This window comes from Balaenoptera musculus, chromosome 12, assembly GCF_009873245.2.
Source record: "Balaenoptera musculus isolate JJ_BM4_2016_0621 chromosome 12, mBalMus1.pri.v3, whole genome shotgun sequence".
In the NCBI taxonomy this organism is placed as follows: domain Eukaryota; kingdom Metazoa; phylum Chordata; class Mammalia; order Artiodactyla; family Balaenopteridae; genus Balaenoptera; species Balaenoptera musculus.
Window position 1 is genome coordinate 58,459,972 of NC_045796.1, and position 23,217 is coordinate 58,483,188.

The 23,217-nt window shown below is 39.4% G+C and overlaps 1 protein-coding gene and 1 long non-coding RNA gene across 2 annotated transcripts in view; one reads left to right on the forward strand and one right to left on the reverse strand.

Annotated features, from left to right (window-relative positions):
* Positions 1–10,313, reverse strand: part of LOC118905312 — a 48,697-nt gene extending 38,384 nt beyond the window's left edge. The window contains exons 1-2 of the long non-coding RNA XR_005022201.1: positions 10,092–10,313; positions 8,477–8,609 (exon numbers count right to left, since the gene is read on the reverse strand). This is a non-coding gene — a long non-coding RNA (uncharacterized LOC118905312). The remainder of the gene's footprint in view (positions 1–8,476; positions 8,610–10,091) is intronic.
* A 133-nt stretch (positions 10,314–10,446) lies between these two features.
* ASCC3 (activating signal cointegrator 1 complex subunit 3) overlaps positions 10,447–23,217 on the forward strand; it is a 338,512-nt gene continuing 325,741 nt past the window's right edge. The window contains exon 1 of the mRNA XM_036871893.1: positions 10,447–10,701. The gene's annotated coding sequence lies outside the window, so the exon portion shown is untranslated. The remainder of the gene's footprint in view (positions 10,702–23,217) is intronic.

A 23,217-nucleotide genomic window follows, 5' to 3' on the forward strand; every position in this document is an offset into this window, starting at 1 on the left:
TTGTCATCAGTCCCCAGGTCAAGTCCTCCTTTATGAAATTCCACATCTTGCCAAAAGATGGGGCTCTTGTATCCAGCACAGAAACTGAAAGTGATAGAGAAGAGAAGGCTATGCAACCCGCGAGGACCTTTTGCTAGCAAGAAAGTTCAGCTTTGGAGGATGCGCCAAGAGGCCTTTAGACACATTCTTTCAGTCAGATTGTCAACCTCTTAGAGACTCAATTTCCTTACCTGTGAAATCTAGATAATAAAAGTGAGAATAATAGAGTTCTGGAAGAAGTGCTTATTAGCACAATGCCTGGCAAAAGAGCAGATAGGTGGGCAATGAACGTTAGCTGTCATCCCTAAAAGCCAAGTGTTTGTCTTCTCTGCTATTGTGTCTGCTGACCCATAGTAGGTATTCAATACACAATATATCACTTGAATGAAAGGCTGAATGAACCTTTGAATCAACCTATAGAGTTAGCTAAACATAGCTTTTAGTCTGAGCCTCTTGAGCCTTTGAAATCGGAATCTTATGCATGACTTGAACCTTGCCCTTCCTGACCAATGACTCTATAATATCTGCCTGCCCGACCTGTGATTTGATTGACTTTAACTGTTCTGGTCCTGCTAAGGTGGTGTTTCAGTTTTCAGCCTGTTTCAGTTTGTTTTGTATCTTACTATATCTTAACAAGAACAAAAAAATCACAACTCATCTTAAACTAGGAAGAGAGCTAAACCTATCAAAATAGTAATAAAAATTATTTTAAACAAATTTGACATCAACAATAAGTGGCACCTTAACTCTTTAAATCTTTTAATTTCATTTTAAGCCATAATGGCATTAGTTCCTCAGAGACAATTCCTCAACACATTCATGTAAAGAAAAAATGTTCAAAACATAGGGACGGTTTTAGACAATTTCACCCTTCTTTATGGAGGTTTTTGGGAGTTTACACTCTTTCTAGGGAAGTCTTACCCAATCCCCAAGCCTCAAAATCACTGAAATGTTGCTAACTCAGCCTTGTGTTTTAGTATTGTCAGTTCTGGTATTATTGCTCCTGGAAAACTCTCAGTTTTATTGTGTAGCTGTTGCCCAACTTTCAAAAGTACAAGTCCGTAATCTTGGTAGAATCCTCGTATTTATATATATAGGACAATTAAGGAGGAAGAAAATGTTAGTGCTCTTGCTCCAATCTTAACTCTCTTGTCAAATATGCTGAGATGCTTCATAATAATTCAGAATCCTTAAAAATACAAACTCATGAAATTAATCATTGAGAAAAAATATTCTGAAGAACCAATTTAACTTTAGGTTTCAGAAACAACAAATTCTCCAGTGAGAGAAGTGAAGATTTAGGGGTTACGTAGTAAAGAATTGGGGCTCGCCCAAAGAGAAGGCCTGGCCTTTGCCCTCAGCCTTACAGTATCTGCCGTTTGCCTGAGGGCCTTGGGTCCTACTGGGTTGTCTAACAATATGATCCAGGGTGGGGACTAGCCACGCCCATACAGTCTTAGGTTGGGGGCTGGCCCTTCCAAAGGTCCAACTGTGTGAGTTAGGGTGGGGGCTTTGAGTCACAAAGTATCCATAGACCTGGAAACTGGGATTAAACAACTGGGCGATCAATCAAGCCTACATAATAAGGCCCCCCCCAGAACCTCTGGACACCAACCTCAGGTGAGCCTCCCTGATTGGCAGTACACTGTGCATGTTGTCACACATCAGTGTTGGAACAGTACCATGTCCTGACTCCATGGCTAGAAGACAACTGAAACTCTGCATTTGAAACCCTCCTGGACTCTGCTCTATGTGTGTCTGCTTTTGACTAATCTTAATCTGTATCCTTTCCCTTTAATAAAATACAACCATGAGTATAACAGCTTTCAGTGAGTTTTATGAGTCTTTCTAGCAAATTATTGAAACTGAGGTAGTTTGGGGACGCCCCCACCCATACCCCTGCAAACTTGCAGTTGGTGTCAGAAGTGAGGGTGGTTTTGTATAAGGATGGTGCCTCTAACTTTGTAGTTGACCTAAACTTCTCATAGGGGATTTCCAGATTTGTCTGAATAAAAAAGTCACAGCAAGTTAACTTGACTGTCATTTTGGAACTACCAAGCTGTACTATAATAGTGCAGGATGGAGTTACGCTGGCCTTGCCTACACTTAAGGTAAGCACAACCTGTCTTTGAAGTTCAAAGACCAATGACAACTCTAATGTATATTACTACCTAATAAACACCTTTTCCATACTTTTCCAGGGTTTTCCCATAAGAAAAGACTTTAAAATGGAGGGTGGAAATCTCTCTTTCAAGTACCAACAAGTCTCACAAATTAAGACCAAGGTAGCAAAAACCTGAAAAAATGTTGTGTGATATATTATTTTATTTATATGAATTTTAAAACTAGGAATATAATCTATGTTGATAGATATCAGAATAGTGGCTTCTTTGGGGTGGCTGCGGTGGGGTCAGGGGATTTGAGTGCTGACTGGGAGGGTCATAAGAATATCTGGGAGAGTTAGAAATGTTCTATAACTTGATTTGGGTAGTAGTTACATGAGGTGGTATATGGCACTGTACAGTTAAGATTTGTACACCGGTACATTTCAATTTTTCAAAAAAGCTATACCTCAATAGAAAAATGTGAAGTCCTTTGTCACATAATAAAAGAAACATTGAGGGTAAAAGAAAAATTGTATTTATTTAATAGATACTTGGTGTCTAATATGTGTCCTTTGTCACATAATAAAAGAAACACTGAGGGTAAAAGAAAAATTGTATTTATTTAACAGATACTTGGGGTCTAATATGTGTCAGGCATTCTGTTAGTACTTGTGGATACAACATAAAGCAAAAAACAGAAATGGCACTTGTTAATAGATGACCAAATAGTCATTCTTAGCCTTTAGGCTACCATCAGCAACAGCTTGCACTTTAAAATTCAGTATGTGTTTATTCTCTAGGATTAATCCTACAAATAAACCTTTTATAATTTTGCATATGAAACATTTTGTTCTACCTATTCTTATATGCCCAGTTCAGTTTTCACTATTTCCACAAAGGTTTTTAATGTCTTGTATCCAGAGGTGGCCTACCTTTACTTTGAATTCCTTTTGCACTCATAAAGTAAGTATCACGAAACTCCGCACTTAATTGTTCTTGAAGAGTCTTGAGTGTTAAATTTGTCTTCTACCCAAACTGTAAATTCCTCTAAGTTCCCTGAGACTAGAGATCATATCACGTTTTTCTTTGGAATGTTTCACACTGCTTAGCAAAGTGTGGACTTTGTGGTATATGCTTAATTTCTTGTGGGTAGAATGAATGAAAACTTCACTTTGACCACATTGAACATGCTTAAGAATAGGTTACACTTCAGGAAAAATTAATCCTTAAAGTAATTACTATTCAGGATTTCATTTTGCCATTTTTTACTAGCTCACTTTTTATGTGTTAGAAAGAGATAAAAGTTATTCTTGACATTTTCTTCTGTTCCTTTTGGCTCAGTTCTGATAAGAAGGGAAGAGAGGCTATTCTTTTTTTTAATTTATTTTTATTTATGGCTGTGTTGGGTCTTCGTTTCTGCACGAGGGCTTTCTCTAGTTGCGGCAAGTGGGGGCCACTCTTCATCACGGTGCGCGGGCCTCTCACTATCGCGGCCTCACTTGTTGCGGAGCACAGGCTCCAGACGCGCAGGCTCAGTAATTGTGGCTCACGGGCCTAGTTGCTCCGCGGCACGTGGGATCTTCCCAGACCAGGGCTCGAACCCGTGTGCCCTGCATTGGCAGGCAGATTCTCAACCACTGCGCCACCAGGGAGAGAGGCTATTCTTATCTGTTTAATACCAGTATATTTGCTTTAATTGAGAAGGAAAAGCATTCTGGGTGAAACATTTGTCTCCAAATATTTCCTACCTCCTGATTATTTAACTTAGTACAGGGTTGCCTGAAATAAATACTACATTTCCCAGCTTCCCTTGCAACTCAGTATGGCCATGTGACTGTGAGTGAAAGGTATACTTTCAGTTTCCCAAGGGATGCCCTTTGGTTCCTCCTCTTCCTTAGGACTGCTACTTGGAATATGGTCATGACTGTGAGTCATCTTGGACTATTAAATGAGGACAACATCCTAGAAACGGCAGAGCAACGAGAAGGTGCATGTGTCCCTGGATGAATAAATCGAGAAAGAAAGTACAACATTCTAGGATCACCCATGCATCCTCTATATGAGATGTCTATTGTTTAAGCTACTGTTATTCTGGGTCTCATTATATATAGCTTAACCAATTTCCCACCTTATCCATGGGGGTAATCATAGAATGGCAACAGTTAGCACAGAATGATTCTTCCCTTCCCACACAGTACTTTAAGGAATAAACATGTTTCAGCCCCAAACTTTGGGTGGATCATTTGCTTGTATAAGACAACCAGACCTAGCTTCTGCTATCAAAAGACTAGTTAAAAATTAGTTTTGAAGCTAACTGCCTCTAATCTTTTTTCCCCAAGGTCCCATTCACACACACAAACATATACTCAAATGCATTCTCACACTGACCACGGGGTATCACCTGGCATTTGGGCAACCAATTGGATATCAAGTTAAAACAGCCAATAAGAACTGGGTGAATAGTAGTTTTCATTGCATATTTTATATTGACTTTGAGTGGTGTTGCTTTTTAATACCTAACCTTGACTGCATCCTTGAAATTGGCTTTTGTCTGTATTTTGTAATATTTTATGAAAATTTAATGTATCTTATTATCTTATAAGAAATAGTTAAAAATATTCATCCACTGAACAATTCATAATTTCAAGGCTGCTAAAAGATGCATAACTTCCATTTCGTATGTTCAACTTGGAAATTATTATAGCTATACATACCTCAATACCTTGAGCTTACTCTTGTATATTCAAGCATCTTCTACTTCTTCTCTCCTAGCTCACAAAAAAACGTCCTTCTACCAAAATAAAGAAAAACCTCACCCATGGTCTTCAGTGCATCCTTGTCTGCCTTTACCTCCTTATTTCCTTACTTAGCTAATCTCTTTCTTATAGGTTCTTTACCTTTATCAATCCTTGCCCCTCCTCTTCTATCTTAAAAACACACACAGACAAAAGTCTCTCTCAGACCCTAATACTTCTTCATGTATTGCCTTGCTTTTTTAGACAAAAATGATTATCATCAGTGTTTTCATTTTCCCACTTCTCATTTACTCGCTTACATTTCCATATGATTCCATCTTTATCAGGTAACTAAAAGTGATTCCAATTCATCAGTCACCTAAATCTCCAAGGACATTTATTCAGTCTCTACTCTCCTTGACTTTGAGCAGGAATTAACCTTGTTGATGACTTTTAAAAAAAAAATAATTCTATATATCTTTGCTTATCACTTATCTCTTTGATCACTCTTCTTTTCTAGCTCTCTTTCTTCCTCCCAATCCTAGGTATAATGGATACAGTTTGTTTTGATCCTTTTCCTGATAATACCTTTTCTGAATTTCTTTTAAGGAACTACCCCTGTCTACATTTTATCCTTGCACCGTTTGATTTACTACAACTTCATTTTTTTCAAATCCCCTGCCTTACCATCTATTCTACTGAATGCCCCCTCTACCCATCCCTGCCCCTGCCCCAGCATTTCCACCTCTAAGACTTGCTCCTTGAACCCTTCAGCTTTGTGCTCCCATCTACACTGCTTCCTCTCTAGACGATGCACAGCCCTCTTCCATGATTTTTTTCTTTGTCTTTTTCTAGGATTGATACACCTTTTCCAGAATTCCATGGTTTCCTCTTGGTTTTTGCCCTTATTTTGCTGGAGTATATGGTCAAGTAACTTTCTAAAAGATCATACCGGAGGAAAGTGTTCTGTGGTTCTCCATCCTTGCTGACTGAAAATATCTTTACTTTGCTCTTGTAGTTAATTGCTAATTTGAATGAGTACAGAACTCTAGACTGAAAAATATCTACCATTAAAACTTTGAAAATATTCTGTAATTGTCTTCTAGATCCAGTGCTGCTGAGTAGGTCTTATATTCCTTTGTTGGTAAAACGTTTTTTTATGTTTGGAAAATTTGCAGGTTTATTATTATTATTCATAGTTTTTATTCTTGATTTTTTTTTTCCTCACTTAAAAAAAATCTCTTTCTCTTCTACTGATTGAATTGGCTGGTTGGATTGGCTCGCCATGACTTTTATCTTTTTTCATATTTTCTGTTTATGTCTTTATATCTTATGTTCTAGATTTCCTTGATTTTTATCTCCAATACTTCCAATGAATTTTTTATTTAAGTAATCATGTTTTTACTGTCTCGGAACTCTATTTTATTCTTTGGTTGCTCTTTTTTCAGAATATTTGGTTTGTATCTTATAAATCCAATATATTCTGAATACTGGAGTATATAAATTGGAGTGATTTTAAAAAATGTTCTTTTTTATTTAATGAATTTTAATGGCTTCCTTTGCAGTTAGTTACTCTGTTTTTCTTTGTCTTTCTCTTTCAGAATGGTGATTTTCCTGATTTGCCTGTTGATTCTTCATTGTATGTTCCTACATAAAAAGAGCTGGTCATTGATGTGGTTTTCCTTTGCTTTTAGTAAGTAGGATGTCTTCCAGTTCTTTCTCCTGTGTGGAAATTGTGAATAAATGGCCAGGGCAGGGCCAGAAATGCCAAATATCAGGTTTCACTTTAGGATGGGTAGGCAAGTAGCTAGCTGGCTCTCTGAATGCTGGCTCTGAATGCCAGAACAATAGTGGTTTTGCTCTGTGTTGTCAACATAAAAGTTTTCACTTCTTCTCTACTATTTGTGCAATTAACTTGGAGGAGATTTTGGGGTCTTTTTGGTTTCTGTTTTTGTCTGGTGGCTGATGTGTCTTTGTCTGCTCTCAGTGTGCATGGATGAGAGAAGGAAATGTGTATTGTGACTGATTCACTTGTACCATATTTAGAATGTTATCTCCATTTTCAGCCCTTATTCTCACTTCTGCCCTCTGCCATGCTCCCAACCAACTCTTTGGTAGCGTCTTCACTATATTTTTTTGGGCATTGGTTTTGGGTGTTATTACTAGTCAAATCACTACTATTAGCTTTGTTATCCAGGAAATTGTTGAAATTTCATTTACTTTTCTCCCCTTCTCTACCTACTGTCCTCTCCTTAACATAAGCACATACATAAAAACACACATATCTTTATTCTTTTATTTACTCTTTGGTTTTTCTACTTCTACATTTTTATTTCAGTAGTGTCTAGGAAAGAATAGTTGGCAGATGATATGCCAAGTTCACCATCTTGAACAGAAACCCAAGAACAACTCTCTATATTTTATAAGCATATATTTTGCCATTTGAATAAAACATATTGCAGAATCCTCCCTAGCTGACTATCCCTTGGATTTGTGACCACCTCTACAACATTCTTATTCAAAGGGAGATAGAATTACTATCAGGGTAATGGGAGGAGCTCACATTTCTTTAGTTCTTTGGAACTCTAACAAATTCATTTTATTAAGTGAGGAAGAGGACAAAAATGGTGGTTGGGTAGGCAACCAACAGTCTGCCATGGTAGTGATCTTTTTTTCCTTCCCAACTCAGTTCATTAAAAAGTTTAGGGAGGCTTATTTTAGAATTGAGTCTTTTATTATTTGGTATCCCCCAGCAGTTAAGTGTCAGCTCCAGGTAAGGAACTGCACTGGGGTCCATCAAAGATGGACTTTTAAGACCCAATGTTGCAAGCAGGGGTAGGGAAGACGGCAGGACATTGCACTGAGAATAGGTAAAACCAAAAAAGGCCTATAAGCTAAGGCTGTGGGACACTAATGAGCTGGGCAGACCTAGGGGTCTTACATACTGAGATACTAAGAGACTGATGGGCTGGAAATGAGTCTGGAGCTTATTAACCCATCCCAACAACCCATGAGGTGACAAAGGCTGAGACTGAAAGGCTAATTTGCTAATATGATGGAACACAGACATGAAAGAGCCAAAAACATGGATGACTTTGTTGAGCCACTGAAAATACCCCACCCTGAGATTTTGTTTTTGAGACAATTTTGGAATAATTAAGGTAATTTTAGTCAAATGATCTAGTTACATACACATACATATATAATTTTTCATATATGGGGTCATATTGTATATATATTGTTTTGTAAACTATTTACTCAATTGTATATCTTGATATGTTTCCACATCAATTGATTCCACTTTACAGATGTGCTATAATTTATTTAAATCAACCCTCTCTGGAACATTTTTTGGTATAATACATTTTTAAGTACAATGAGTTTTAATTGGTTGCCCAACCACCCATTAATTTCAACCCACTATACTCAGTATTGCCAAGATAATCTTACAATCCCAGTTGGTAACTGCCAAATCCCGATTGCCTATAGAACTAAATTCAAAATTGAGTCTCTCCTTACAGACCAGTTTCTAGCCAATTTTGACTTGTCACTACCTTCTAATAAGAACCTTCCACTATAGACAAACAGGTTACTCACCACAGAATGCATCTGCAGTCTTGTTTCCTTGTCTTTGCTCATGGCATATTTTATGGACAGTCTTCCTTCTCTTCATGAGGAATCTTGTCATCAGACTGTCCTTCCATTAACGTTTTGGAAAATCCCCCAAGGACTACAAAGGGTACAAAGATAGTTCTCAGAGTTCAATGAAGTATATTTCCTTCTAGGTCAGGATTATCTAATAGAACAAGATACAAGCGACCTATGTAATTTAAAATTTTTCTAGTAGCCAAATTAAAAAAGTGAAAATAAGTGAAATTAATTTTAATATACTAACCCAATATCTACCAAATATTTCAACATGTCATCAATATAAGAATTAAGCTATTTTACATTTTTTCTTTGTACTAAGTCTTTGAAATCTGGTGTGTTATTTCACACTTACTGCATGTCTCAATTTGGACCAGCCACATTTCAAGTATAAATATTCATATTTGGCTAGTGGCTACCCTACTGGACAGGGCAGTTCTAAGCAGTCTATTTTCGATTTCCTTCTTGTCCCCTAAGTCTCTGAAACTGTGATGAGAACAATCTGTCATGTAAACTCCTAGAACTTATTGTTAGTACCTCTCATTATCATATAGCCTCCTTGCATTTTTTACCTTTTGATGCACTTGATTTGTCTCATAGCTAACCTGTAAATTCTAAGGCTGGAACCATGAACTGATTGACTCTCAAGGTTGTAAACACCTTTATCAAAACCATCAACTAATTCTTCTCTTGATGCCTGGTTCCCCTGCACCTAGTTCCTATTAAGTAAGCCTTCAGAATCTACTTAAAGTCAAATCCAGGGGTCAAGGCAGCCATGTAACCTAAAGCAGACACCTTCTCTGGCGAGTGCTAGAAGGGGATCTTCTTTTCAGGATCTGAAATCTGTTTCTCTCAAGTCTGCATCTCTTGAGACCACATGAAACAAATCTATGTTACGTGATGAGTTTTTACATATTTGGAGACAGTCCCAGTAGCTTTCTCTCTTCTGTGAGAATCTTCCCAAGTTCAAAGAGTACTTCTTCATTTGTCATGCTTTTGAGCACTCTTCATCATTTTGCTCTTTGAAATAATTCCAACTTCTTTGAGGTCTTCTTAAAGTGCTTGATCTAGAACTGAACGCAGAACTACAGAAGCAGTTTGGGCAGAGAAGTGTATAATTGGATCACTATGGGCTGCCTCTCTATAAAACACGGTTCTATGAGGTGTCAAGACACATTCCTTATGAGAGGGGTATGGAAGCGAAAAAAGGAGCCACAACACATTATTAACTCGTACCGCCTTTGCATGCCCGGCTTTTAGCCTAGAACTGTACACACAAACAGCACATTCTTGAGGTTAATTTTCCTTAATGTCATCTTCCTGATTCAATTGAGCCAGGGAATCTTCAGGCATTTTGTTTTTGGTGGGGTTCGTCCGACAAAAGGACCGACTAGAAGAGGTAACTTTAAGAGAACTAAACTGAGAATCCAGAAAGCTTAAGGAAGGCGGGACTTGAGAGGAAGGAACCGTATATAAAGTGACCAAAAGCCAGGATTTCTGGCTGGCGATGACAATGGCAATTACTTGGTTCTTCACTCATACTCAGGGCTCCTCTCTCCTTTACCTGTAATAGGAATTACCTCCTCCAGGTCTTCACCTTACAGAGAAGGGCGGGCGGGGAGAAGATGGAGCCGACTCAAGGAACTGCAGGGAAAGATGCTCAGGTAGCGACCTGGAGGTGGCAGGCCCGGCCTCGCGAGGGCACCCCACAGTCCCTGAGTCCCGGGAACGCGCGCGCCCGCGCCCACGCCCGCCCGGGTACGCGACCTCGCCGCAAGCCCGGTCCCACTCACCACTGGGCGGGCGGCAGGCGGGGCGGCGGCGCGCGCACGCGGGGGGGTGGGGCTGGGGGAGCCGACGTGCAGACGTTGGCGCCGCTGCGGGCGGGTGACGTGTAGGCCCGCGTTTGCTCCGCCCCCTCCCTCCTCTCCGGGTCTGTGGGTCTGTCCGGCTGTCGGGTTGTCTTCGCGTACCCTGCCCCGTGGCTGGGTGGGACCCGGCAAGCCCGGCGTGGGGTGCGGACGAGGACGCGGCGGGGCAGCTGCCCCTGGCATCCTCTGCACTGCCCTCCGCCCCTCACCCGGCGTGGGAAGTAAAGATCAAACCGAAATGGAGGGAGGCGCGGAGGCAGGAGCTGGCGGAGTGATGGGAAGCGCATGAACCGGGGCCGAGAGGTGAGGAGAAGGAAGTGGGAGGAGGAGAAGGGGCGCTGCGGCCCTGAGAAGCCGGTAGGAGGCGGGGCCAGGGTGCCCCTTGGACGATTCCCGTTCGGCCCCGGAGGCAAGCCCGGACCTGTCATCCCTCTCGGGGCCGGAGACTTGTCTGTGGTCTCGGATAGTCTCGTCCTGCTCTTGGAATTTGTAGGGTGGGGGTGGGAATCAAAAAATGAAACAAGACTCTCATGTGGCCAAGGTGTTAGGCTACAACCCAATTAACGTGGGTAATTTTTGTTTTATTTTTCCTGTGCGTGGGTAATTTGTTTTCATTAGGTTTTTTGTTTGTTTGTTTGTTTTCCTGTTACAAAAATGTGGTAACTTTTTCGTTTTCTTCACGTGGACTTGGGAGAGAAATCAGCTTCCTTGTATTTTTTTACCTCCACACTGAAAAGTAAATAAAGTGGGTGGGGAGTGGACCATGGTGAATTTAGCAATCGAGGAGTCTAGAATGTTACTTCGAAATAAGTGTTTTATGTGCGAGCGTGCTGAGGTGTTGTGGGTACGTGGGCAGTTCTTTTAAATAGGCTTCTTATCACACATGAACTCATTCATTGACTGCAGTGTGTTCGTGTATTTTGCTATTTAGTTTAAAAGAAACATTTTAGCGGTAGCTAAAAATTTTATATGAATGGTATCACATGTGTAGTTCAAACTGGTAATCATATTTTCTGTCTTTCTTTCCCGAAGTCAGGTTAGATTGAAGAGCGGTCACCATCACCAGATTTCATGTTTCATAGATTGAAATCACTTTTCTGATTTTCAGAGTGTTCTCAGAAGTTGAGAATTCAGCTTTTGATTCCACTCTGGATTGTGCTTTTCATGTATCTTTCATTTTTAATGATAATTATAATAATATTCTTGCCGAAGAAAAATGCTCCTTAGAGATACCAGTTAAGTGTAAGCTAAATAATATTATTTAAGTGAATTAATTTTTCATGGCTTAGGTTGTGATCCCTGCTGAATAGTTTTAGTTTTTGTTCATTCATCATTCACTTATTTATGTCTTCATATGTACCAGGCACTATGCTAGGCCTAGGAAATCAAGAGACATAGGATGTCGGTACTTGTGGAACTTTCTGTAGTCCAGCGCCCTTTTAGTAGAGAATCTGGACTAGGGCTCCTCCTCGTGTCATGGATCTCTAGTTGACCTAAGCAAGGCTTTTTGCAAGAATAAGTTATTGTCAGTGTTTATATGTAAGTGGCGTTGAAAGAGGAGCAGATTGTTTTACTTGCACAGCATGACTTGATTTTGCCTTTGATCAAAAAGATGGTATGCATGCTAGTGTTTTGCCAGTTAAGAGGAGTAAGTTTTCTTTTTGCAAAGTTGGCTTAGTTGTAAAATTCACAATTGGAAATCAGTTTCTACCTGAAAAATAATACTTTATTTTTCCAGTTTTTACATTGGTCTGAGTGATCTATGTGTTAATAACTTGTAATTCATAAGCATTCTATACACAAAGCATATTCATCAGGGAAATGTATAGTACTTGTTGAATGAAGTAAATTTATTGCCCCATAGTACCTTCCATGGGGAGGTAGTTAACATGAGCCCTTTTAGTACAGAATAATCTTGATGTAACGTGGCACAGTTTTCAACTTTGAGCAGATATCTACCTGAAACTGAAATTACAGCAAAGACATTTATGGAAAGAAAAAGTGCATAATTACCAAGGAGGAGAGAGTAAGGTATCTAATATGTGTTTAGTAATCATCCAAAGGGAGGCATTATGTGCTATACTCTAAAGTTACTTAAAGTAGGGACTGGATCTTATTTCTCATTTCTTTTGCCTGGTGTACTTAGCACATAGTTGACAGACCCATATAGATGTTCATTAAATCAATATGTACCATCTCATTTGAGTATTTTGCATGTAGATGAGCAAGTATGTTTGAGTGAGTTTGTCTATTGTTTGTTCATTTTCCAGCTCTGCATTGGCTGTGATAGTCTTTTTTTTTTTAACACCATGTGTTTATATTTTAATGATTTTCATTTTTTTTAATATATATTTTATTTATTTATTTTTGGCTGTGTTGGGTCTTCGTTTCTGTGCGAGGGCTTTCTCCAGTTGTGGCAGGCGGGGGCCACTCTTCATCGCGGTGCGCGGGTCTCTCACTATCGCGGCCTCTCGTGTTGCGGAGCACAGGCTCCAGACGCGCAGGCTCAGTAGTTGTGGCTCACGGGCCTAGTTGCTCCGCGGCATGTGGGATCTTCCCAGACCAGGGCTCGAACCCGTGTCCCCTGCATTGGCAGGCAGATTCTCAACCACTGCACCACCAGGGAAGTCCCTGTGATAATGTCTTATAGGTTGTCCTAATTTATTTCTGAAACTGTCTCTGTGATTCAGAGTTAATGCAATTCAACTCATGTTTGAGTATTCTGATTTTAATCAGATCATTCAGCCTGAAAGCGGCATAAAAAATCATTTTGTAATTCCTCTTCATTTTATTGATCAGAAAATTGATATCCTGAGAAGTTAGCTGATTTTCTACCATCAAACAAAAATTGGCATCTGAACTATGTCTTTTTATTTTTATTCTACTTCTTCCTACTACAGTCTGTCTCTCCTCATTGTTATTTGAATAGAATAACTCTTGGAGACCTTTGTAAATTAAGATAGATTCCCATTTTATCTTCCTGGTTTTGGAGTTTTTTGCTAGTTTTCCTCCACTTCTGTGATTCCCTCTTTAAAGAGAATTCTTAGGAATTGCATTCATTATCAAAGGTTTGAACTGACATGGAAAATTAGGGTGCAATTTTGAGAGGTACCTGATTTAAAGATATAATATGTAAGACATTTACCGGTAACAGTAAGCATTCTCAGGATATGTTTTAATAAGATAATTGGCAAGAAATATTTATAGTTGAAGAAAAGAAAGTTCATACCTAGTTATTTAATGACTAAACCAAAGATTGTCAAACTGCTGAATCATAATCTTGGGGGGGGGTGTCTAGAAATGTCTATTTTCAAGCAACTCCCCAGTGATTCCAGTGCCACCAATTCATATTGTTGAAGAACTTCTACATTAAAGCATATGAATTCAAGAGCCTCTTAATTTTGGATAATATCTATTCTATTACACCAGAACTTCAAAAGAAGGAAGGTAGTTTATCTCAGGATTATGGAGTAGTCAGGGAGGCAGTTGCTAATGTTTTCCAGCATTTTCAAAGACTTGCTAGATCATTTTCAAACGAAGTCAGTAACTAGCAAGTTACTCAGTTGTGTGTAGCTAAGAAACATGGCATATGAATTTGATAAAGGAAAACTTATATTCCATTCCAAGTGAGGAAATCCTTGCTTACCGATGAGACAACTTGTCCTTGTAGAAAAATTCTTGAAAGTGAATAAAATGTCCAACAAGCCAATCAAATAGAACAACGTAAAAATGATAAATTCTACTCTTATTTATAAATATTGATAGATATATGTCTTAATCTTGATTTAAGAAACTTAATTATAAAAGTCTACATAAATGATTTATAAGAATAAATTAATGACAGTACACAATCTGCAAAAATAATTTCAGTGCATCTTTTCCCAGTGCACATATATTTTCTAAAATGAGACCTGCTTTAAGTAGTACCTCTAACACCAGGGAGGCTCACTAAACGTTCTTTTTGAGCATTCTTTATGGAGTGAAGGAAGCTTTGCAAAAATATTAGCAATGCTTTTACTCTGGAGATTGGTGTGGTAAGGAATACCCTAAAAATCAATTCTGGAAAGCTTCACAGTAATACTCTGAGTACACATCATTGAACAAATATTTATTGAGTTCCTTGGCACAGACCAAGAACCATACAGGGTACCAGGGAAAAGAAGACATACATCACTTTTGCAGTCTTGGAGATTATAGTCAAGATGTTGGCTTTGGGAGACTGTTCAATGAAATTCCTTAAGGCAAGGAAAGATACTAATGTATGGCCATTGAATGCCCTTTTAGCCAACCTGAAGTTAGCAAAGTAGAGGCTTTGTCACTGATTAAAAAAGTGAAAAAGCTTGTATCCTAAGTCACTGATTTTGGCCATCAGCTTGGAAAAAAATGAGTGTGTTTTAGAGAGTTTGAAGGGTGGCTTGGCTTAACACCAAGTTTTGAAAACTCCTCTGTTTGTATTTATTAGAAACAGAACGCTGGAAGAACATAGCTAAAATTCTATATCCATTGGACATTTTACCACATGTCTTGACAGCGTTTGACATGGTTGACCATATCTCTTCCTTAAAACTTATCCTTTCCTTGGTTTCAGAGACACCACCCTGGCCTTATTTGGCCTCCTGTTGTTCAGAATCTCCTTTATAGACCTTTCTACCCATTTATTCTGTAAAGTCTCGTGTTTCTCCAGCTTCTGCTGTCTTGTCTTCTTAGTCTTCACACAAATCCTTGGGTGATTTTTATCTATTCCCATGATACTCCTTATGATTCTCATGTTTGTATCCAGACCTCTCTCCTGAACTTCACACCTGAATATTCAGTCCCTACTGACCGTTTCTACTTGAATGCCATACAGACATCTCAGACTCAACTCATCTGAGATTGAACTCATGATATTCCTAACTGCCCCCCCACCCAAGAAAAACTCTGAGCCCTAATTCAGTGAATTCTGTCATCAACCTGATCTATAAATGTGGAGGTCAGCTGAGGTCCTCGCCTCCTTCCCCACCACAGATAGAAATAATCAGAGTAAGCCAAATAAATTTAATTGAATTACCTGATTCCTCCACTTTTCTCTAAATCACTACCACTACTTCGTTTCAGGAACCCATCATCTCCTCATCTTCATCTCTTCATCTGGATTACTGCAGCAACCTCCTAGTATCTTTCTGCTTCAGGTCTTGCCTTCCTGTGGTCCATTTCCTTCACTGCAGTCATAGTAATGTCTATTAAACACAGCTCAAGTCAAAAACTCTTCTGAAGATTTCTTTTACTATTAGAACAATTTCTAAACAACATAACTTATGAGGCCCTTCATGACCTCGTTCCTACCTATCTCCAGCTCCATCTCTTGCCACATTACATACTCTTTGACCACTATGCTCTGGTCATCTTTTCAGTTCCTTGAGTGTGAAATGTTCTCACCCCTCATCTGGAATATGTTGCGCTTTTTACCTAACTCTTCATCCTTGAAGTCTCAAGTAAGAAAGCTGCTTTTCCTTCCCAACCTCCTTTCTTGCTAGGCTAGATGCACCTGCTTTGTGTTCCGATAACATTCATTACTGCCCCCTTTTATAGATAGCAGTCTTAGTTTGTATTGAGATAGCTTATTTAATTGGGTTGTCTTCCCCCCAGGCTGTGAGCTTCGCAAGGGCAGGTAGCAGATTGATTTTGCTCACTGTGGTTCCCCCAGCCTGGTGTCCAGCATGTAGTGGAAATACTAGTTAAGAAATATCAATTGAGTGAAAGTTGTTCCTGCATTCTTCTACCAAGATTTTCCTGCTGAGCCCACTCCTACCCTAGAGTTTCTAGCAACTGTTGACTATCCTTTTACCCTTGCTTTTGCTTTTCTACTTTATTGGCTTGAGATTTTGAAAAAAACTTACCCCAAAAATTAGAATTAAATTTCTGCATATATAAGTTCTTTGAAAAGAATGGCATCATGAGTTGAATAAATCACATTAGCTTTTGATTTCTTTTGTGTTTGAGTAAACTTCCTTGTTTGTAAGACCTCTTTTCTTAGGGACTGAAATAAATTAATCAAATAATTAAGCTAATTTCTGTGAAACTGTATTTTTGAGGTCTTGAAATAAAGATGATAGAAGCTTCAAAAAATAAATGTATAGGAATCCAGACCTGTAAATTCTGCCTCTTTTTTTGTGGCAGCTTTGGCCTCCCTTTATTCTTCCTGTCAGTCCATCCATCCAGCCATTATACAAATATTTACCGAGGCTGCACAAGGCCCCAGGCACTGTTTAGGTGCTTTGGATACTGCAGTGAACAAAGCAAAGTCCCCACCCTTGTGGGGATCTTACTGTATTTGATGAAGCTGACAACAAGCACAGTGATAAGTGCCTTGAAGTAAAGTGGGTTGGGTGCACGAGAAGGATGAAGGAAAGGGTGCTGTTTTAGATAGGGTGGTCTGGGAAGGCTCTCTGGTAAAGAGATGTTTGAGCAGCAACCTGAAGGAAATGAGGGACCTACCTTTGTGGCATCTGAGGGAAGAGTGCTCATCCAGAGGGATCTGCTTGGTATGGTTATATCACTGCACCAAGGCCAGTGTGGATGCCCCAAAATGAGCAAGGAGGAGAGTTACAGGGGATCGAATCAAAAAGTAGGAGAAAGCCAGATGCCTTGGGAGTTTTGACGTTTACTTAGAGATATGGGAAACCTTTGGGGGGTTTTGAGCAGAGGAGAACCACAATGTTACTTGTTTTAGAAAAGAATCATTCTTATTTATATGTGGAAATTAGATTGTTAGGGAGTAAGGGTGAAAACAGGGAGACTAGACAGGCCATTGCAGTAAACTGGGGAAGAGATGGTAATGATGAGAAGTGGTCAGATTCTGGATATATTTTGAAGGTAGAGTTGGGAGACTTTACTGATAAAGTGGATGGAGTAAAGCATAACTCCAAGTTTTTTGGCCTGAGCAGCAGGCAGAGTGGAGTTGTGATTTATTAAAGTGAGGTAGACCACAAGAGGAGGTTTGCATGGGAGATCAATTTTGACATTTTTAAGTTTGAGCTAGCCATTAGACATCTAAGTGGAGATGTGGAAGAGGCATGGGTAGAGAAATCTGGAGTATAGGTGAGATGCGCAGGATAGAGATAAGAATTTGGTGTTAGAATATAAATGATACTTAAAGCCTTGAGACTGAATGGGATCACCTGGGGAATGACTGTAGCTAAAGAAAAGGTCTGAACTCTGAGCTTAGGGGCATAGCAGTGTTAAAGGATAGGAGGATGAGGAGGAACCAACAAGAGTGGAAAGAGCCAAGAGATAATGTAGGAGAAAAAACAAGACATATTGGTGTCCTAGATGCCAAGTGAAGCAACTATCCAGAAGGGCTGGGTCAAAATCTCCTGACAAGGATCAAACAAGGACTGAGAAGTAACATTGAATTTGGCAATGTTGAGCTTATTTGTGACCTTTATAGCTCTTTTGGTGGAATAGTAGAGGTAAAAGCCTGATAGGACTGGAGTGTCTGCTGTAGATAGCGATCAAAAAAGTGGGGTGTTAATTGAAAAGGGCTGTGGAGTTTTTAAATATGGGAGCAGCTACAGCATATTTTGGGGTTTTGGAAATCATCCAATAGAGAAGAAAATATTACTAACAAGGAGAGAGGGGACTTTCACTTCAGCAACTTTATCACTGTGTCCCCACTGAATGTTTTTCTTGAATGAATTAATTAATGGATGGGTAGAAGTATTTTCACCAGATGCAGTATAATTTTTTTTTAATCAATGCTGAATAAAAAGTGGAATAAAGAACACTTCAGTTAACACCTCCTCTTCCCGATCGTTGTGGGAATTTTTAGGTTTCAGTCTTCTTTGGTTAGATTACCATCTTGAAGTTTACTTTTTCACCCTGGTGAACCTGGTGTTTCTCAGGTCTTTGCAGCTGCCCTCACAAATGATCTATTAAAGTGTGTCACCACTACAGACTTGTCTAATCTTTTACTTTTTGTTCATTTTTCTCATTTGAACTTTTAAAGAGTTGGTACCTATTTCAAAAATTTTGAGACCTCTTGTTAACTATTATTCTTGACTTAAGAAGATACAATATTTGCCAGAAGAGTGAAGGAATACAGATTTTTGAATGTTCAGAGTAGGGTTGCCAAATAAAATACAAGATGCAGAGTTAAATTCGAATTTCAGGTCACAACAAGTAATTTTTTTAGTATAAGTATATCCCAAATATTGCATGGGACATATTATACTAAAAAATTAATTGAAATTCAAATTTAACTCTGACTTTATATTTTTATCTGCTAATCTGGCAACTATAATTTAGAAGAAAGGTTTGTATGATTCTTAGTCTGAGAGTATAAACACAAAGGTAGGTCTTCAGAGTCTGGGTCTCTGGAAAATGTAATCCTGATGGTGTATTCATACATAACTATGATGATCAAGAAGAGAGAGGTATCTCAAGAAACTGATGTTGCTGTGCCTGAATATTTTTTAAAAATATAAATTGAACGTGGAGAAGGAGTACACAAACTAAGAATGAATTAAAGAAAAGAGAGTTTGTGGGACCTGTGATGTGTATCCTTGAAGAAACATTAAGGTTAGCAAAAACAGTTTTTAAGCTACATTCAACAGTGTGTTTGTTGGGGCAGTTATTAGGATGTTAAAAGAGAATATAGATTTCATTAACTACTTGATCTCTTCTTTCTTTTACGCTAAGGAGAATGGAGAATGGACTCTGGATTGAAAATGGCAGAATTGATTTGGGTTAAATGGAATTGAAGCACATTATGGGCAGCAATATTAAAAGAGCACCCAGATGTTCAACGTTCAGTCTCTCATAAGCCTGAGCATTTTCAGTAGTGCTTTCAGAACCTGCGATTTGGCAGACATTCAGTTTGATGCTTTCACAACTCTTATCTCTCTTATTAGGCTTCTGTGTTTATTTAAAACTTAATTAAAACTTTTAATTGTGGAGTATTTCAAGAATATGGAAAATTATCAGAAAATAATGTAATACACTCCTATACTTGCCATGCAGATTTAACAAGTAGTAATTTTTGCCTTATTTGCTTCAGTTCTTCTCTTTTGAAAAGTATTGCTAATTTTTTTCCCCTCTTTTGTCACTTCTCTGCTGCCTCTCAATCCATTACCTTGAAGCTGGCGTATATAGTTCTCATGCATGTTTCTACATATTTCTGTGTGACAGGATATAAACCAAGGCTTAATGAGGGAGATTGATGGAAAGAAATGGGATTGATTAGCTTGGCGAAGAGAAAACTTAAAGTAGGATTACAGGTTCCTTCAACTATCTAGAAGTCACTCATGTGAAAAGAGTACTTAACTTTGATAACTTACTGACATTAGGCAGTACAGATAATTTTTTTAAAGTACTTTTAAGATCAGAAAGCAACATGTAGTACTTAGTGACCTAATTATTTTATGGTCTATACTTACATGGAAATTTTTATAAAACATTGAAAAAATCAATGTTCAACCTATACAGATGTCATTTCTAAAAAAAATGAACAACAATCATGATTTTCCTAATGTCTTTACTGTAAAAATGGTTAACCAGCAATCTTTAGAGGAATGACTATATTACTATTTAAAAATTTGTTAAGGGCACACATCCTGAAATATTTAAGACATCAGAGAAAATGAATTTTTAAAAAATGTTCTTCATGTTTTGATGCTTTTTGAAGCATGGTGTTTCTTTCAGTAATTACATTCTAAAAAAGGTGGGAGGTATCACTGACAAAATCTGTTTTTTCTCTGAACTGTAGTATATATAATATGTTGGTAAGAAAAATGGCTTAGAAGTTAGAATGTAAGAAAGAATGAGAGATATGGGTCTGACCCTTTCAGACATCTTTCAGTTTAGGAAACTGTGAATAGCAGAGGATGGAGTCGATAAGGAATTGAGAGTTCAGCTCAGAACAAGGCACAGAGAAAACATTCTTATGGACTGTATTTGCCAGGGCACATTTCTGACTAATACCAAGTGAAAGAAAGTACCCTGTTTTTGTAAGTAATTACGTTTTTATTCATAAAGATTGAAACAAACAGTTCAGACCAGAATGTTAAATAATGGTCATGGCAATACATTTTTTCAGAAAGATTAATAAAGCATACATGACATGTAATATATTAGCACAATAAAATTCTTAGCATGTGTTTGTTCTAATTCATAATGTCCAATGAGTTAGTAATTTACTTTTCTGTTTTTATATTTCTTGTTTACCACATAAATTCATCTGAGTCCTGATTTTAGTGTCTAGTTTTTCTCTACTTGAGAGAGAGGGGTAGAGATTTCATTCTGCTATTACACGGTATGTGCCAACTTCTTTTACACAGTGTCAGTGTTAGGGTGATTTAAGAATTTCCTCTACACCGACCTTCAAGATGGCGGAGGAGTAAGACGTGGAGATCACCTTCCTCCCCACAAATACATCAAAAATACATCAACATGTGGAACAACTCCTACAGAACACCTACTAAATGCTGGCAGAAGACCTCAGACTTCCCAAAAGACAAGAAACTCCCCACGTACCTGGGTAGGGCAAAAGAAAAAAGAAGAAACAGACAAAAGAATAGGGACGGGACCCACACATCTGGGAGGGAGCTGTGAAGGAGGAAAGGTTTCCACACACTAGGAAGCCCCTTCACTGGCGGAGATGGGGAGTGGCGGGGGGTGGAAGCTTAGGAGCCACGGAGGAGAGCGCAGCAAAAGGGGTGCAGAGGGCAAAGCGGAGAGATTCCTACACAGATGATCGGTGCCAACCAGCACTCACCAGCCCGAGAGGCTTGTCTGCTCACCCACTGGGGCGGGCGGGGGCTGGGAGCTGAGGCTTGGGCTTTGGAGGTCGGATCCCAGTGAGAGGACTGGGGTTGGCTGTATGAACACAGCTGGAAGGGGGCTAGTGCACCACAGCTAGCCGGGAGGGAGTCTAGGAAAAAGTCTGGACCTGCATAAGAGTCAAGAGACCATTGTTTTAGGGTGCGCGAGGAGAGGGGATTCAGAGCACCGCCTAAAGGAGCTCCAGAGACGGGTGTGAGCTGTGGCTATCAGTGTGGACCCCAGAGACAGGCATGAGACACTAAGGCTGCTGCTGCCGCCACCAAGAAGCCTGTGTGCAAGCACAGGTCACTCTCCACACCTCCCCTCCCAGGAGCCTGTGCAGCCCGCCACTGCCAGAGTCGTGTGATCCAGGGACAACTTCCCCAGGAGAACACACGGCGCGCCTCAGGCTGATGCAACGTCATGCTGGCCTCTGCTGCCGCAGGCTCACCCTGCATTCCATACCCCTCCCTCCTCCCAGCCTGAGTGAGCCAGAGCCCCCGAATGAGCTGCTTTTTAACCCCTGCCTGTCTGGGTGAAGAACAGAAGCCAGAGGGCGACCCACATGCAGAGATAGGGCCACATCCAAAGCTGAACCCCAGGAGCTGTGCAAACAAAGAAGAGAAAAGGGAAATCTATCTGTGCAACCTCAGGAGCAGCGGATTAAATCTCCACAATCAACTTGATGTACCCTTCACCTGTGGAATATCTCAATAGACAGTGAATCATCCCAAAACTGAGGCGGTGGACTTTGAGAGCAACTGTAGACTTGGGGTTTGCTTTCTGTGTCTAATTTGTTTCTAGTTTTATGTTTATCTTAGTTTACTATTTAGAGCTCATTATCATTGGTGGATTTGATTTGGTTGCTCTCTTCCTTTTATATGTATATATATATATATTTTTTTTTTTTTTCCTTTTTCTCTTTGTGAGTGTGTATGTGTATGCTTCTTTGTGTGATTTGGTCTGTATAGGTTTGCTTTAACCATTTGTCCTAGGGTTCTGTCTGTCTTTTTTTTTTAGTATAGTTTTTAGTGCTTGTTATCATTGGTGGATTTGTTTATTGGTTTGGTTGCTCTCTTCTTTTTTTTAATTAATTACTTTATTATTTTATTTTAATAATATATTTTTTAATTTTAATAACTTTATTTTTTTTTAATTTTTTCTTTCTTTCTTTTTTTTTCTTTTCTCCCTCTTCTTCTGAGCCGTGTGGCGGACAGGGTCTTGGTGCTCCGGCTGGGTGTCAGCCCTGAGCCTCTGAGGTGGGAGAGCCAAGTTCAAGACATTGGTCCACCAGACATCTCCCGACCCCTCGTAATATCAATCAGCGAGAGCTCTGCTAGAGATCTCCCTCTCAACACTAAGACCCAGCTCCACTCAATGACCAGCAAGCTCCAGTGCTGGACACCCCATTGCAAACAACTAGCAAGTCAGGAACACAACCCCACCCTTTAGCAGAGAGGTTGCCTAAAATCATAATACGGTCACAGACACCCCAAAACACAACACCATATACGGCCCTGCCCACCAGAAAGACAAGATCCAGCCTCATCCACCAGAACACAGGCACCAGTCCCCTCCACCAGGAAGCCTAAACAACACACTGAACCAACCTTAGCCACTGGGGGCAGACACCAAAAAAAACGGGAACTATGAACCTACAGTCTGTGAAAAGGAGACCCCAAACACAGTAAGTTAACCAAAGCTTTTGTTGAAAAGCTTTCAACAAAATTCAACACCCATTTATGATAAAAACCCTCCAGAAAGTAGTCATAGAGGGAACTTACCTCAACATAACAAAGGCCACATATGGCAAACCCACAGCCAACATCCTTCTCAGTGGTGAAAAACTGACACCATTTTCACTAAGATCAGGAGCAAGACAAAGTTGCCCACTCTCACCACTGTTATTCAACATCGTTTTGGAAGTTTTAGGCATAGCAATCAGAGATGAAAAAGAAATAAATCCAAATCGGAAAAGAAGAAATAAAACTGTCACTGTTTGCAGATCACATGATACTA